The sequence below is a fragment of the Xenopus laevis genome, chromosome 8L (assembly GCF_017654675.1).
Source record: "Xenopus laevis strain J_2021 chromosome 8L, Xenopus_laevis_v10.1, whole genome shotgun sequence".
NCBI lineage: Eukaryota > Metazoa > Chordata > Amphibia > Anura > Pipidae > Xenopus > Xenopus laevis.
In genome coordinates this window covers 10,648,361-10,664,233 of record NC_054385.1, presented here as the reverse complement: position 1 = coordinate 10,664,233, position 15,873 = coordinate 10,648,361, and the positions used below count along the sequence as shown (strand labels likewise).

The following is a 15,873-nucleotide window of genomic DNA, read 5'->3' as shown; positions in this document are numbered from 1 at the left end:
AAGCATGTTATAGAATGGCTAATTCTAAGTAACTTTTTAATTGGCCTTCATTTATTCTTTTTTATAGTTTTTGAATCATTTGTCTTCTTCTGACCCTTTTCAGGTTTCCAATGGGGGGGGTCACTGACCCCCATCTCAAAACAAATGCTCTGTAAGGCTACACATTTACTGTTATTGCTACTTTGTATTACTCCTCTTTCTAGTCAGTCCTCTCCTATTCATATTCCTTTCTCTTGTTCAAATCAAAGCATGGTTGCTAGTGTAATTTGGACCCTAGTAACCAGATTGCTGGAATTCTAAACCGGAGAGCTGCTGAATAAAAAGCCAAATAATTAAAAAAACACAAATAATAAAAAAATGAAAACCAATTGCAAATTATGTCAGAATATTACTCTCTATATCATACTAAATGTTAACTCAAAGGTGAACAAACCCTTTATAGAGTGGCATTTGGGAAAATGTCACTTTCTTTGCAAAATGTGGGATTTTTTACTGCCTCGATCATCTGAGCCATAACCCATCATCCATCTACTTGTTCTCTTTAGAATATTGCAGTGAGACATGTTAAAACACGAATCTTAATGTAAGATTTGTAACTCGGCATTCTATCAGTTGTAAACTAGACCATACGAGGCCCCACAGCAACATCATTTTAGCGCCCACTGACTTTAGGGAATAGAATATTTGTTGTGATACTGCTGATCAGTCATTACTCCCCCAACAGTGACAGGGTCTACTTTCTATATAGTTACACCCCCTCATTCTGCCCTAACCAAAATCTATTTTTAAAATAAAATTCTGGGGGGAGCAAAAGTAACAACAGGATACGGGATCCATATAATTGGAAAAGGGAATGGATCTCATAGAAAATAGTTACCTGTGTGTCACAAATCAGAAATAATTTCCCTTAGTATGGGGGTTCTATAACATGGATGGGTTCTGTACATTATTGTTCTTTTGCTTTGCTTTCTGAGTACAAGGGGGCAATGACTGCACAAGTCCCTACAGAGACAGGTTTAGGCTTTGTACCCACAGGCAACTTCTTATCTGCCCAATGAATATTGTGTTGTGCACAACCTTCACCCCTATGGCGATAGCACCAGAAATGTCTGACTATGATATGGATAATATCCCTGTGCACTGAAATACAGTAAATATGTGTCTTGTGGTTTTACTTCCCTTTTAGAAGGATTTGTTCTTACTGCAATACATTTGAGAGTCTGTATCACTTTAAACTCAATTATATATATTTTTATCTTTCCCTCCAGCTTTATGTCTGTATATGCCAGTGGGTACATGAGTATACAGACTACATTCAATGATGGGGAATGGAGGGAGATTCCCAGGAATGACCATTAGAAACAGAATCTCCAACCAGTTAATCCAGTGTGAGAATTCTTGGTGGAGCAGCTGTACCCACAGGAGGACTGGCACGTGTCACTCACAGGTACTGAAGTGCTGGGTGGGGTGTAAGGAATCACACTGACATATACCATAGAAAGCAGGGTTTCTTATAAAACAAGAACATGAGTAAATTTCACGTTCATTCTTCTTTAACTTTTCTTCTCAGCTTATTCATTCCTTTTTCATACACCCCGCCCCATCTATATGTTACCTCTCCCAAATGTGACCAGTACCCAGAATAAAGACACACACACACACACAACAGCTTGGTGTTAAATCTGTGTAAGTCACAGTTTTATTGATAATAATTAGATAAACTGTGCTATTTGATCCTGAGGAAGGCAAAAACCTCTAGCAAGCTTGGCTAGAGGGAAAAATTCCTTCCTGACCCCTTAACGGCGATCGGATTTTCTCCCAGGATCAATGCACCAAATTAAAACAAGGGAAGCAGGGTGAGGGAAACAGAAGGGAATAGGGCAGCATACGCATTAGCACCATTAAGCTGCTAGGTGAACACTGCATTCCTTTCATTCCGTTGGACCCCAGGCAGCCTACAGACCCGGCTTTGCAGACTGTGGGATGGAGTGAAAAGAAATCCAGGGTCTACCGAGCAGCTTAAGGGTGCTCCTGTCTGTGAAACCATATTTCAGGTGTAAGTGGGGGCACCGCTGGTGGAATTACAGTGGAGGGAATTGAAACAGAGGGGAATATGGTAGCATACACATGAGCGCCATTAAGCTGCTAGGTGAACACTGCATTCCTTTCATACCATTGGACCCCAAGCAGCCTGTAGACCCCGCTTTGCAGACTGTGGGATGGAGTGAAAAGAAATGCAGGGTCTACCGAGCAGCTTAAGGGTGCTCCTGTCTATGAAACCATATTTCAGGTGTAAGTGGGGGCACCGCTGTTGGAATTATGGTGGAGGGAATTGAAACAGAGGGCAATATGGCAGCATACACATGAGCGCCATTAAGCTGCTAGGTGAACACTGCATTCCATTCCATTGGACCCCAGGTAGACTATAGACCCGGCTTCTAAAGTCTGAGGGATGGAGTGGAAAGGAATGCATGTCTACCAAGTGGTTTAAGGGTGCTCCTGTCTATGGGACCATATTTTAGTTCTAAGGTGGGTGCACCATGTGTGGAATTATGGTGGATTAGAGTGGAGGCAGCACTGGTGGAATTGTGAATGGCTCCACCTACCTCTGTGTCATGAAGATGACTTACACAGAGGTGCATCGGTACTTGGTAGTGCTGGTGGTGTTGGTGGCCGCTTGGTGGTTGCGAGGGCTGTCTGCAAAAACAAACAAAATAAAGTTAAACTCATACCACAGGTTTTTACATTAGCTAGTGATATCTCTGTACAAATTCCATTTTGGGGCATTTTAATCAGAAATATGGCAGGTATGCAAATTAACATAACTAAATGCTTTTGCACCATTTCCTTCGACTTTCTGTGATTATGGTACAAGTTGCAAATCGCAGGTTTCTCTTTATTTTTAAGCCTTTTGATCCATCCCAATTCCTTGCCAAAATGATGAAGATACACTTCCCATTGGTTTCTATGGCATCTCAATGGGTTTCAGTTGCGCAGGAATTATATGTTCTTTTTGTGGTTGTTTTTCACAAAATCGCAGCATTGCAATGGATTTCAATACATCAGCCCCTTATACTTTCCATTACAAAATAGTCATATTTTAAGAAATATATTCATTAGATGCTGTACCTGGATATCTCGCCATGTTCTTCGGAGAATTGCCCTGTTTATCGCCTCTAGTATTTTGTAGAGGTATCTCAGTTGGGCTTTGGCCTTCCTCTTGTCCTGCTGGAACTTGGACATCAACCTCATCTTCCACCATCTGGTGTTTCGCATGTTGTCTTTGGCCATCCAATAATCAAAGAGTGCCCATTTCATTTGGCATATGATGTCCTGCCTCATGCACTTCAAATAAAGGGCCGCCAGTGGTCCCTCAAACTCCATGATCTCACAGATCCCCTCCTCCTCCGTGTAGATCCTCTCTAAGCCCTAGAGAAATGTAAGAAACAAGATGACATTAAGGTTTCCAGCAGTTTGTGTTTAATCCCCAGTAGTAATGAGAGTAACAATTTCTTCCCTTAGGCACAATAAGCAAAGCAATATGTATTACCATTAGGGGAGCCGTTACATTGATCTCTATAGACAGAGCAAATAACATGGAATCTGTCACTAGTAAGTTCTAACACTAAATATGGGAATTGTAACACTCGGGGCAAACACTAAGATAAACCCTGTTATATTTCTATTTAATCACATTTACATGGAAGATACACAATGTTTATCATTGGGTTATTATCCCCTTTAACCCCTCTGGTACCTTTATGAGCAGCCACTTTAGAGAGCAGACTTACCATCTGATTGCCTTTTATGTAAAGGTCCATGATGGCACGCAGGCCCATCTCCGACGCCCCTGTAATATAAAATAGAGATTTGGGAAGGTTAGAGTTAATGTGGAGAGGTGCCATATGTATAGGGACAGCACATAGGAACAAGCACATTTACTAATAGGATTTATTTGCCATGATATTATGCCCAGCGCAATAGTAAATGAGCCCTATTTTATTGTGCTTTTCATGAACCTGTTGAACTGGAACTCTTCTAATGCTCTGATTGGCTCCCCATCTGCTCTTAATTGCATAATAGATCATTTGCCCCACCCTGGAAATTTTCCAGCGGAGCCCCATGATAGGGGTGCCCTGGAATTGGAAAACATACAGTCCAGTTTTTAGTAGTGGGATAAAGTGCATTGTTGGGGTGGGGCTGTACAGTCAATTTCAGGGAAAATAGTGGGTTGGGACCAACCGGGGGGGGGGACTGCCATGTACAGGGACACATAAAAGATGAATCCCCCGACTCACAAATCTACAGGCGAGAATAAAGAAGAACAGCTATAGCTACATCTATAATGAGCAGCATGGCAACTCCTACAGCCAAGGGATAAGCTAATCTTACTGTTCCAAGCACATGTTATAGAGGGGGAAATACAGGAGCAGTACCTTTGTCCAGAGGATCCCAAATGGGAAGATGTTATCTCTGGCAGGGGGTCACTGAAGTCTTCTTTCTTCTTTCTCTTCTTTCTTCTTTCTCTTCTCCTTGAATCTCTCTCTCTCGTCGTCTTTTGATGTCTCTCTCTTACAATAGCTCTCTCTCTCTCTCTCTCTCTCTCTCTCTCTCTCTCTCTCTCTCTCTCTCTCTCTCTCTCTCTCTCTCTCTCTCTCTCTCTCTCTCTCTCTCTCTCTCTCTCTCTCTCTCTCTCTCTCATTCTCAATATCTCTCTCAAATCGCAGGGGATATTTCACTTTTTGGGGAGAAATAAGAGACTGTTAGAAGGAGCAAATAAATGGCAATGCATAAACTACAGATCCCATAATGCACTGTGAGGTCTTTACCCACTATAAGGCTATTATTGGAAGTGAGGGAGCCTGACTGCTGTTGCGTGTGCTATTTAGCTGACAAAAATGTTGGGCAACCAGGCTGTAGACTTTATCACTGGCATGTGGAAAGGGCCTTCATCTCCCATGATGCACTATAAGGGTTGACCATAAGAGGTAGGTAGCGTTTGTATTGCTTATAATGTCATGATGAGGGCTGGCTTGTATCAGGACTACAGATCCCATCATGCTCTATGATTCCTTGGTTATATCAATACAGGGGCCACATTCCTATTGAATCCATTCCCCCTGCATGTACCCAGTGTGCCTGCTTCCCATAACCAGCTCTGCTCTGATCAGTGCCCCCTGCACCCATAATGGCAGGAATCCTAAGGGCAGACATTTATTCTTCTGATTTGTGCTACTTGTCTTTCTACTTAAGCCTCTCTGAACCGTCCCCCACTCTAGTGCTGAGGCCACTGACTGTCGCTACGATGAGTGTGACCGTTGGCAAATGACCGTTGGCAAATGACAGTTGGAAAATGACCGTTGGCATTTACAGCAGAAGCAGAGAAAATTGTCTAATGGTTCAGAAAAAACTACAAAAACAAGTAAACCAAACACCCATTGCCTTAGAACTATAAGTTTTTCTGCTCTCACTCCCATTAGAGAGGAATATGGGGAGATTTTAGGCACTTTGACACCCACATGTGTTAGTAGATTGGGGGGCAGGGCTGCCATCAGAAGCCCATTTTCAGCTGATTCCCTGTATAAGTGTAATATGTAGGTGTCTGTATCCAAATAAAAAGACAAGTCAGTATTAATGGAATATATGTTCAGTGCCTCTCAACAGGCTGCAGTCCCCGTGTACAATTACAGACATGTCACATGTAAATAAAGTAATAGCCAGAGAGCACAATGGATCTTATACCATCATAGTGTATTTATTGCAGGAAAGTCATGCCAAGTTGCCTTAAATGACTCCCCCCTTTCCTGCTTGTCACACATGTCATTTGGAACAGTTTCATGACAAGCAGCTCCCCAAGCAATTAGAGTGCTAGGCAATGGGACAATTTTGGCAGCGATGGCCCCACTACCCAAGCTACTATATATGATGGGTACCAAAACACCCGAAATTGCCCTTTGTATCATCTAAATATGCCCCCCCTGCTCCCCGTAAATGGATCAGCTGCACTTACCTCTGAGTCCAGAAATGAAATAACGGTCATCTGTACCTGAGCCGTTACATCACCTTCCTTGCAGCTTTCAGCCAATCAGAGCTGAGCTGGGAGTGATGTCACGGAGATAAGGCATGATATCCCAGTAACTGACAGCCAATCACATGCTCAGGTACAGATCAAACTTGCACAGTCTAAAACAACACTAATAAAGTCCAAACATAAGCAGCTTTAGAAGCAGCTCCCCCATCAGATCTCCTGGGACCCTTGACTGGACTCCCCCCTGTCCCCATTTAGCTCTGTGTCTGTCACTGAACTACAGCTCAGCTACTAGTTATCACAGGGACTGCTGGGTAGTTTAGCAATGGCTAGAGACATACACAGATCAGTGAGACAGTGATGGGGGCAACCACTGAGGGGGTTCTGCATTCAGCGTAGGAAGTGTAACTTTAGTACCAATTGTCACATATAGAACAAAAAGTTTGATCCTGTTGTGCCACATATTCCTGTATGTTGCACTGGCAGGGAGGATGCTGGGAGTTGTATGCCCCAGTATCTAAAATAACATATTTTCTATCGCTGCCGGCCCAGTCCGACCCTGTATGTTGTTGATCCACATCTTGGCTTTTGGGCTGGAAGCTGTAGCCCTGATCCAATGGACTGTTAATTGCCTATGACAAAACCTCAATAACCCTCAAACTGACTTTTATACAAAGGTAAGTATTCTTAGAGACTGTGGAATTATGGGAGATAAGCGTATGAGCTCACACTCTGGTTTGCTTCCCCTTTATCCATAGCTAAGCATGGTGTAACTCTGTCCCATTTTCTCCACAGATGGAGTATCACAGAAGGCGACCACTCCAGCACCAACGGGAGGAAAGAAAAAGTCCAGAGAATGTGAGTGAGTTTGAGTCAAACTGCTCATTCATTGATCATCCTGCCCAGTGTATTTATAACTAGCTCTCCTATTTATATTCCAGTCTCTTATTCAATTCCATGGTGGCTAGGGTAATTTGGACCCTAGCAACCAGATTGCTGAAATTACAAACTAGAGAGCTGCTGTATAAAAAACGAAATAACTCAAAAACCACAAATAATAAAAACCAATTGCAAATTGAATTTCACTCACTACATCATACTAAAAACTTAAAGGAGAACTAAACCCCCTTTAGCCAAAAGTCCCCACTGCCCCCCCCCCCCGCTCAGTGTTACCCCTGAATTATGTCCCCTCTAGAAATAGTGACGCACATGCAGAGTCAGTGCAGCGGAGCTCACGGGCCTCATCTTCCGGTGCTTCGGTAATAATCTGGTCCCTTCGGCAATTTCCTTTACTTTTGCCGCATGCGCAGTTGTCTCGAAGCGGCAGATTTCTCAAACTCTGCATGCGCCAATACGGTGCTCACATTACTGAGATTACCGTAGATGTCGCCCGTGAGCTCCGCTGCGCTGACTCTACATGTGTGTCACTATTTCTAGAGGGGACACAATTCAGGGGTAACACTGAGCAGGGCAAGGCAGGGTGGGGGCAGCAGAGCGGGCCATTGGGGACTTTTGACTAAAGGGGGGTTTAGTTCTCCTTTAAGATCAGTGATGGGTACCTGTATAAGGAACACCTGGGAGTAGAATAAACATGGTGACTCCTCTATTTATATCCAAATACTCAATGAGGTTGTTAAATGAAAAAGGAGCACTGGGCAGGCAGAAAGGTTAAAGGGGAACTATCGTGAAAATTAAATTTTAATATATGGTAGAGCTCATGAAAACAGTTAACTTTGTAAATATGATTGATTAAAAGATATTTTTTGTTTAGTAGTTATAGTTTGTTTTTCTTATAACTGACTCATTGCACTCTCTCTCTGACTCGTTAGTCCACTTTGCTCAAGGTCGGGTCGTGTTTTGATTGACAGGAGAAGCTTAGTTTTTATTGGTTGCTAGGCTCTGCATAGATCTCTCACCTGCAACGTTTTTTTTCTCTGGACATTAGGACTGCGCAGCACAGTGCAATAGTAAAAGCCTTTCCAGAATTGTCAGCTGGGCATTTGGATTCAAACAGCGGGGCATTTATGATGGCTAGCCGCAGAGGTCAGCGCACACTACGGCATCAACTTGCACAGTTTCTGAAGTGATTTCAGCGACATATATGTTGCCCAGTAGCCTGACCTAACCTGATTGCCAATAATATAGTATCTACAGGGGTGGACCATGCACGGAGAGAGATAACGCAGCAGAGACAGCACACTTTCTGGGTCAGTTAGCACATTACCTTTAGCACAATCCTCCGTGATCTCTGCAATGAAGATGTCTCGATCAACATGCCTGCTCCGATCAGCATGTGGTTTCACGGGCATCTGCGGAGCAATCAAGGATATTTTCAGGCCGTCTGTTAGGTAAGGAAACTCTGCGCTAAGTCGGGCACGGGGGATTCCCCCATCAGCCCCCCCTGTAAGTCTGACAACCCACTGCGCTCCCCCGTGCCGCTCTTATGATTGCGCCACCGCATGTTAGTTGCCACTCTTTTCTTCCGCGCACTGAACCTGCCTTGGATATTTTCAGGCCATCTGCGGGGGGCAGACCATGAAAGGCGAGACATTGCAGCAGTTAGCGCACTATCTTTGAAAATTTGTTACCGATACCATTTCAGAGCAATCTCTGCACTGATCAGTTGCATTTATGTGATTGCAGATTTTGACGTAATATGGCCTGAGGACTGGATTTTAAAAATGTACTAGACATTTCAACATAGGGACAGTTCTTTCTTCTCTGCTTTACAGCTCTGCTTTCCTCAAAAGCCATACTTTGCTTACAGTACCCAACATGTGTGTGCCCATCTCTGTCAACTGTAGTACATTTTTAAAATCCAGTCCTCAGGCTCCGCAGATGCCCGTGAAACCACATGCTGATCGGAGCAGGCATGTTGATCGAGACATCTTCATTGCAGAGATCACGGAGGATTGTGCTAAAGGTAATGTGCTAACTGACCCAGAAAGTGTGCTGTCTCTGCTGCGTTCTCTCTCTCCGTGCATGGTCCACCCCTGTAGATACTATATTATTGGCAATCAGGTTAGGTCAGGCTACTGGGCAACATATATGTCGCTGAAATCACTTCAGAAACTGTGCAAGTTGATGCCGTAGTGTGTGCTGACCTCTGCGGCTAGCCATCATAAATGCCCCGCTGTTTGAATCCAAATGCCCAGCTGACAGTAGGCCGGCCATTTCTTTCTTCTCTGCTTCACAACTCTCCTTTCCTCAAAAGCCATGTTCTGCCTATGTGTGTCCTACTCTGCATACTTTACCCCACTCTGCCTGTGTGAGCTATATTTTGCTTTGTGTGCTATATTATGCCTTTGTTTGCCACACTCTGCCAGAGAGTGCTGTATTCTTCTGGTGTGTGCCATACTTTGCTTATGTGTTCAATACTTTGCCTGCCCTACTCACTCTGTTGTACTTGACTGGGAGAATGTGCAGACCTGACGGCCTTACTTCTCTCACAAGCAGCTTCCAGAGTAACAGTTGGTGTGAGGATGTTATTCAGCATGGAGGAGGGTGGGACTTTGCTAGTTGCTAAGTGACATCATAGCTAGTAAGTAACCACGCCCATTCAGCAGTAGCTTGAACTGTCTCTCAGAGAAAGCACCCTCATTGCATTTCATAATATATCATTTTCCAAAAAAAGTAAGCATTTCTGCTAAAGAAATGTAATTGCAGATTTTAATATTTACACCTCAACTATCCATTCAGAGAATTTTATTTTCGCGATAGATCCCCTTTAAGTATCATCTCCACTGTCTTCTCTTAATGTATTAAGACTCTTGTGATAGGGCCATAATGGGGCTGTTCCTGCTGAATTGTGCTTAGTACAGGGGATACCTATGCTGCCATAGTTTTATGGGATCTCTCTGTACAGACTATGAGCAAACTTAGGGACTGTTCCTGCTGAATTGTGCTTAGTACAGGGAATACCTATGCTGCCATAGTTTTATGGGATCTCTCTGTACAGACTATGAGCAAACTTAGGGAGCTGTTCCTGCTGAATTGTGCTTAGTACAGGGGAATACCTATGCTGTCATAGTTTTATGGGATCTCTCTGTACAGACTATGAGCAAACTTAGGGTCTGTTCCTGCTGAATTGTGCTTAGTACAGGGGAATACATATTCTGCCATAGTTTTATGGGATCTCTCTGTACAGACTATGAGCAAACTTAGGGGACTGTTCCTGCTGAATTGTGCTTAGTACAGGGGAATACCTATGCTGCCATAGTTTTATGGGATCTCTCTGTACAGACTATGAGCAAACTTAGGGGACTGTTTCTGCTGAATTGTGCTTAGTACAGAGGAATACCTATGCTGCCATAGTTTTATGGGATCTCTCTGTACAGACTATGAGCAAACTTTGGGGCTGTTCCTGCTGAATTGTGCTTTGTACAGAGGAATACCTATGTTGCCATAGTTTTATGGGATCTCTCTGTACAGACTATGAGCAAACTTGGGGGGCTGTTCCTGCTGAATTGTGCTTAGTACAGGGGGATACATATTCTGCCATAGTTTTATGGGATCGCTCTGTACAGGTTATGAGCAAACTTAGGGGACTGTTCCTGCTGAATTGTGCTTAGTACAGGGGAATACCTATGCTGCCATCATTTTCTCTCCTGTTCCGCCATATTGGAGAATGAAAGGGATCTAGGCTTTAACTCCACCTGTTCTCTGTTACTTTCTTTTTAGACTGAGAATCACTGCAGACAGATTTCCAGCATGAGATGCTCCAGCTACTGTTGAACTACAAATCCCACAATCCCTGGATGTTGTTGGCAGATAAGAATCCCAGGCAGCATAAAAGAAGAAGATGATTGGTTGAAGAATGGGATGGTATATTCCTCAGTGGAAGAATATCTGCAGAGAAGTCGGAGGAAGCAAGAGAAATGGGGGGACTGAGAGGTTTCGGGTGTTTAATAAAAAGTACAAGTAAAATGTGTTGCTAATATGGCGCTGCTTCAATTCTATGTGAAGAATGAATAGAATAAAGGAATGTTTCTCCTGTGTCTCCTGTGCTTGTTGTGCTGTGTGAATTGTGTGTGGGACCAAGAAAAGCTGCAGAAGGTCAGTGTATCCTTTAGTTTGTCCCCAGGACTGAGATTGGCTCCAGGAGTTGTTAATCCCTTCTCTATTGGTAGCCACACACTCCATTCCCAGCTCCAGGCCACAGATTGGAGCTCACGGGTGGAAAAGGAAAGTGAATTGGAGTGTCAGCAGGTGGGAGAGAGTGTGAGGAGCGGCAGCTGCAGAAGGTGAGCGGAGCCGTGAGTTGGTGGAGCTGGTGAAGCTGGTGAGTGTGGCTACGACAGTAGGGAGATTAGTTTCCCAGTGACAAATATTCACTACTTGGGGCGACTAATCTGCCCTTAATGCCTTCCCACCGGCAAGAATACGAATCACAGACAGGACGGCATGTGAATCGCTTGAGGTTTCCAAAGTCGCCCGAAGTTTCCTCGTGAGGCAGCTGAAGTGATTCACTTGTCATCCCGTCTGTGATTCCTGCTGGTGGGAAGACATTTAGGGCAGATTAGTCGTCCCAAGTAGTAAAGATTTGTCGCTTTCCGCCACCAGCCTAAAACTGAACACGTAATGAATCCACAGCCGGCATGGCTAATTAGCAATTCATATAGATGCATGGCTGCACATAAATCAGTTGAGTCTGCAGCATGTAAATAAATTGCTAATTAGCCATACAGGCTGTGGATTCCCTGCTTGTAAAGGGGTGAGGTGCAACTCTACATACAATACAATGCACAGCAAGAAGTACAGGGAAGTGGGACAGATTTTGATTGACAGGACAAGTACATGTACAGTACAGGCAGAAGTCCCTTTCCCCAGACTGGAATAGAATTGTTTCATAGCAACCGACTCCGACACAAACCTGCAGGAATGAGGCAGGGAATGAATGTTGTGCAACTGTAAAGGGCTTGTTCACCTTTGTGCTGTTATTATTTGTGGGTTTTGACTTATTTAGCTTTTTATTCTATTTAATAGAAAGGTGAGTAATAACAATCAGCAATAACTATAAATCTGTAGCCTTACAGAACATTTGTTTTTGTAGATGGGGTCAGTGACCCTACATGTGAAAGCTGGAAAGAGTCAGAAGAAGATAAATAATTAAAAAACTATGAAAAAGAAACGATGACCAACTGAAATGTTGCTTAGAATGAGCCATTCTATCACATACTAGTAGTTTACCTAAAGGAGAAGCACCACTTTAAGATTATATATAAAAAGTCCCATGAGATGAAGCTTTTATTCCATTTTATTCTCACGCTGGTTCCCTTTACAACAAATACAGTGTTGAGTCTGCGTTACCTCTTGTCCCTCTCCCCCAATAACTGGACACCAGGCAGCGGCTAGAGAAGGACAAAGTCATTTATGAACCATAAAACTTAACACAAATGAACATATTATAAAAGAAGCACAAGTTTTATTGTATCAGTTTGTACTACAAGCAGTAAAAGAAGATAAAAGAATGGCACATCTCCTCCAGGAAGGAGAACCCTAACCCCTGCCTCCTATCCAAGTCCCCATCAAAGTCTGTCCAACTCCCCCAGGAGCCCAGGCCAAATGAATGAGGTGCAAGTGAGGGGGAGACACTGCTCCTGTGTCGCACTTGTGCCAAATACACACTTATTGTCGTCTATAATCTCAAAGAGTCACAAGAAGTGGTAAAGTGCAAAGGATGTGGCAGTTACAAGTGGTCTTTGCTCATCTCACCTGCATAAGGCCAGCGCATCATAGAGAAATAGTCAATAGAGTATATGATATGAGCCATTAATCATCCTATTTACCTGATTTATTACCTCCTCGGTGACAGTTTCTCTGCTAATGGCTCTTGATTGGCTCAGATTCACCTCTTATTTTCTTGTATAACACATGGGAAACTTCACTGATCAGCTTGGAGACTCGGTGGTGGGGGTGTTTGACTCTTCCTCTGTTTGTTATGGAGTATTAATAAGGGAGTGAATCTTTCAGATCTGACCTGGTAGCCTAGTGGTAAGTGGGTTAGACTTGGCTCACTGGGGACATGAGTTCAAATCCAGCCTTAGCCTGAAAAGTGTTTTGTCTTCTCTCTAAGTGCTGAATACAAATGTCCATGATATAATTACCAAAGACAAGGCTATTTCTTGTGCAGTGAGGTGGCTAAATGGGTAGTACTCCTGCACAGCAGAACTCAGGGGCCTGAGTTCAAATCCCGTCTGTGACTGTGTGTAGCGATGGGGGTGTGGTCCGTCCCACACCAAGAGAAGCACAGGCAGATGGGGGAAGGTGGCGAATTGGGCCGTGTGGCTGCACAGCAGCACTCATAAGCAAGTTCAAATCTCATATGTAGATTGTAAAGTGGGCAATAATAACATGGTTGGAACACATGGCCTTGCAGCTCTGGGGCCCCAGCTCTGGCTGGTCAAAAAGGGCGGCTCCTGATGATGGTTGGGTTCCAAGACCCAAGGGCGATTCGTAATGAAGGTCGGAGACTAAGCTCTGACTGGGGCCCCATCTGCAAGGCGTTTGTGTGTTCCTCTCCATGTAATTAACCACTTCAGACGAGCCCCACTGGGGCAACCCCCGCCCCAGTGGTGCTCTCCCTCTCCTGGTTAAGGCCAAGGAGGGAGAGTACCGGGCCAAGGTGAGAGAGAGCCAGGCCAAAGGGGGAGTTGACCCAGGGGGTTATCCAGAAAGAATGGCTGAAAAAAGTGGGACTTGTAATGTTTACATTACTTATCCTATATAGGTAAAGGGGCTCCCACCAACAAGATGCATAACCCACTCTTTTTCTGGAATGGAACTTGAACAGCCCTAGGGAGGAGTTGGGTCTTGGAACCCAGCCTTCAGGAGGAGTCATCTTTCTGAGTTGGAGAATCAGACTCAGGACACAACCTTCAGGAGGAGTCATCCTTTTGAGTTGACACCCAGCAATCATGGGGAATCAGACTCAGGACCCAGCCTTCAGGAGGAGTCACCCTTTTGAGTTGACACCCAGCAATCATGGGGAATCAGACTCAGGACCCAGCCTTCAGGAGGAGTCACCCTTTTGAGTTGACACCCAGCAATCATGGGGAATCAGACTCAGGACCCAGCCTTCAGGAGGAGTCACCCTTTTGAGTTGACACCCAGCAATCATGGGGAATCAGACTCAGGACCCAGCCTTCAGGAGGAGTCACCCTTTTGAGTTGACACCCAGCAATCATGGGGAATCAGACTCAGGACCCAGCCTTCAGGAGGAGTTGCCCTTCCAAGTTGAAACCCAGCTATCATGGGGAATCGAACTCAGAACCTTTGATTTACAAGGGCAACCAACAACCACCATGCTATTGCATCCCTTGATACAAACCATTGATTTTTCGTAAATACATAGCGTATACAAGTTCAGACAACACTTTAAAGGGATCATTTACCCAAGTGCTACAAGAGGAATCAAACTCAGAACTCCCATGCGCAAGGGAAACCAACAATCTCTGAGCTATTGCATCCTTTAGTACAAACCACTGTTTTTTCATAACTATATAGCTCATACAAGTAAAGCCAACACTTTAAAGGGATCATTTACCCAGTTCTACAAGAGGAATCAAACTCTGAACTCTCATGCACAAGGACAACCAACAACCTCTGAGCTATTGGATCCCTTCATACAAACCTGTGTTTTTTCGTAAATATATAGCACATACAAGTTCAGACAACACTTTAAAGGGATCATTGACCCAAGTGCTACAAGAGGAATCAAACTCAGAACTCTCATGCACAAGGAAAACAAACAACCTCTGAGCTATTGCTTCCCTTGATACAAACCAATGTTTTTTCGTAAATATATAGCTCATACAAGTTCAGACAATTTGCTGACATCGCTTTAAAGTGCCCAGTGCTACAAGGGCAGCAAACTCAGAAACTGGACACGATCGCCAACGATCCATGGCATAGTGGCTTATAAATGTTGCTAAGAAGAATTATTAGCCATTCTATAACATACTTAAAGTTGCGTTAAAAGTAAACAACCCCCTTAAAGGTACTTGCATCATGACGTTCCTGCACTTCCATAAAAGTGATTTCTTTTGCTGGGATTTTCCTAGTTTGACATCAGCTTCAGTTCAGTATTTGGCTGTATCCCTTGTGACAGGTGATTGGCCCATGTCACTTGGCCAAAAATGCCTTGGAATCAATGGGCATGTTTTTTTTCCTCAGTGAAAAAAATATTTTATTTTAACGCAAAACCAACCCTACGGAGAAATTCAAATATTGCCATTGGTATTTGTTACTGATTTTTTTCTGCCACAAAAAGACTCCATTCTATTTTCTGGAGAAGCAAAAACCAGGATGAAACCAGCTCCTGTGTCGCACTTGTGCCAAATACACACTTATTGCCGTCTATAATCTCGAAGAGTCGCAAGAAATGGGGTAAAGTGCAAAGGATGTGGCAGTTTCAAGTGGTTTTTGCGCATCTAACCTGCACCCAGTTGCTCAGTTCTTTTGTGAAGGACAGAAACCTTTCTCTTCTGTTTCATTATTTTATTCCTTCTAGTGTTCCACCAACCCTTGGATGAAACAGAAAGGCATGCAGAGCTGTCTCCCAATGCTACCGGCTACTCCCTCCTTGCTGGCATATCGCAGTAAGTGGAGTTGCATTTATCTGACAGACAGTATTGACTAGAACGGGTTAAGGCGTATGGGTCAGGTATGAGGTATGCTGCTCTACCTACACTCCCAAAACTTCCACAGTACCACGGGTTGGCATGGTGAGCTGCAATAAGACCGGGTAACCTGGGCTACATACCGTTGCTGCCTACACATTAACCTGGTTAGATAGATTAAGTGTCATTTGGTAAAGGGCACAGGTCAACATGGCCACCATTCAC

General features: G+C 43.9%; 1 long non-coding RNA gene across 2 annotated transcripts in view; it reads left to right on the top strand.

Annotated features, from left to right (window-relative positions):
• Positions 1–11,025, top strand: part of LOC121397106 — a 39,830-nt gene extending 28,805 nt beyond the window's left edge. The window contains exons 8-11 of one of the 2 annotated variants that reach the window (XR_005963452.1): positions 1,269–1,447; positions 6,824–6,886; positions 7,974–8,376; positions 10,709–11,025. This is a non-coding gene — a long non-coding RNA (uncharacterized LOC121397106). The remainder of the gene's footprint in view (positions 1–1,268; positions 1,448–6,823; positions 6,887–7,973; positions 8,377–10,708) is intronic. The other variant, XR_005963451.1, reaches the window with a different exon arrangement.
• Positions 11,026–15,873: the final 4,848 nt, after the last annotated feature.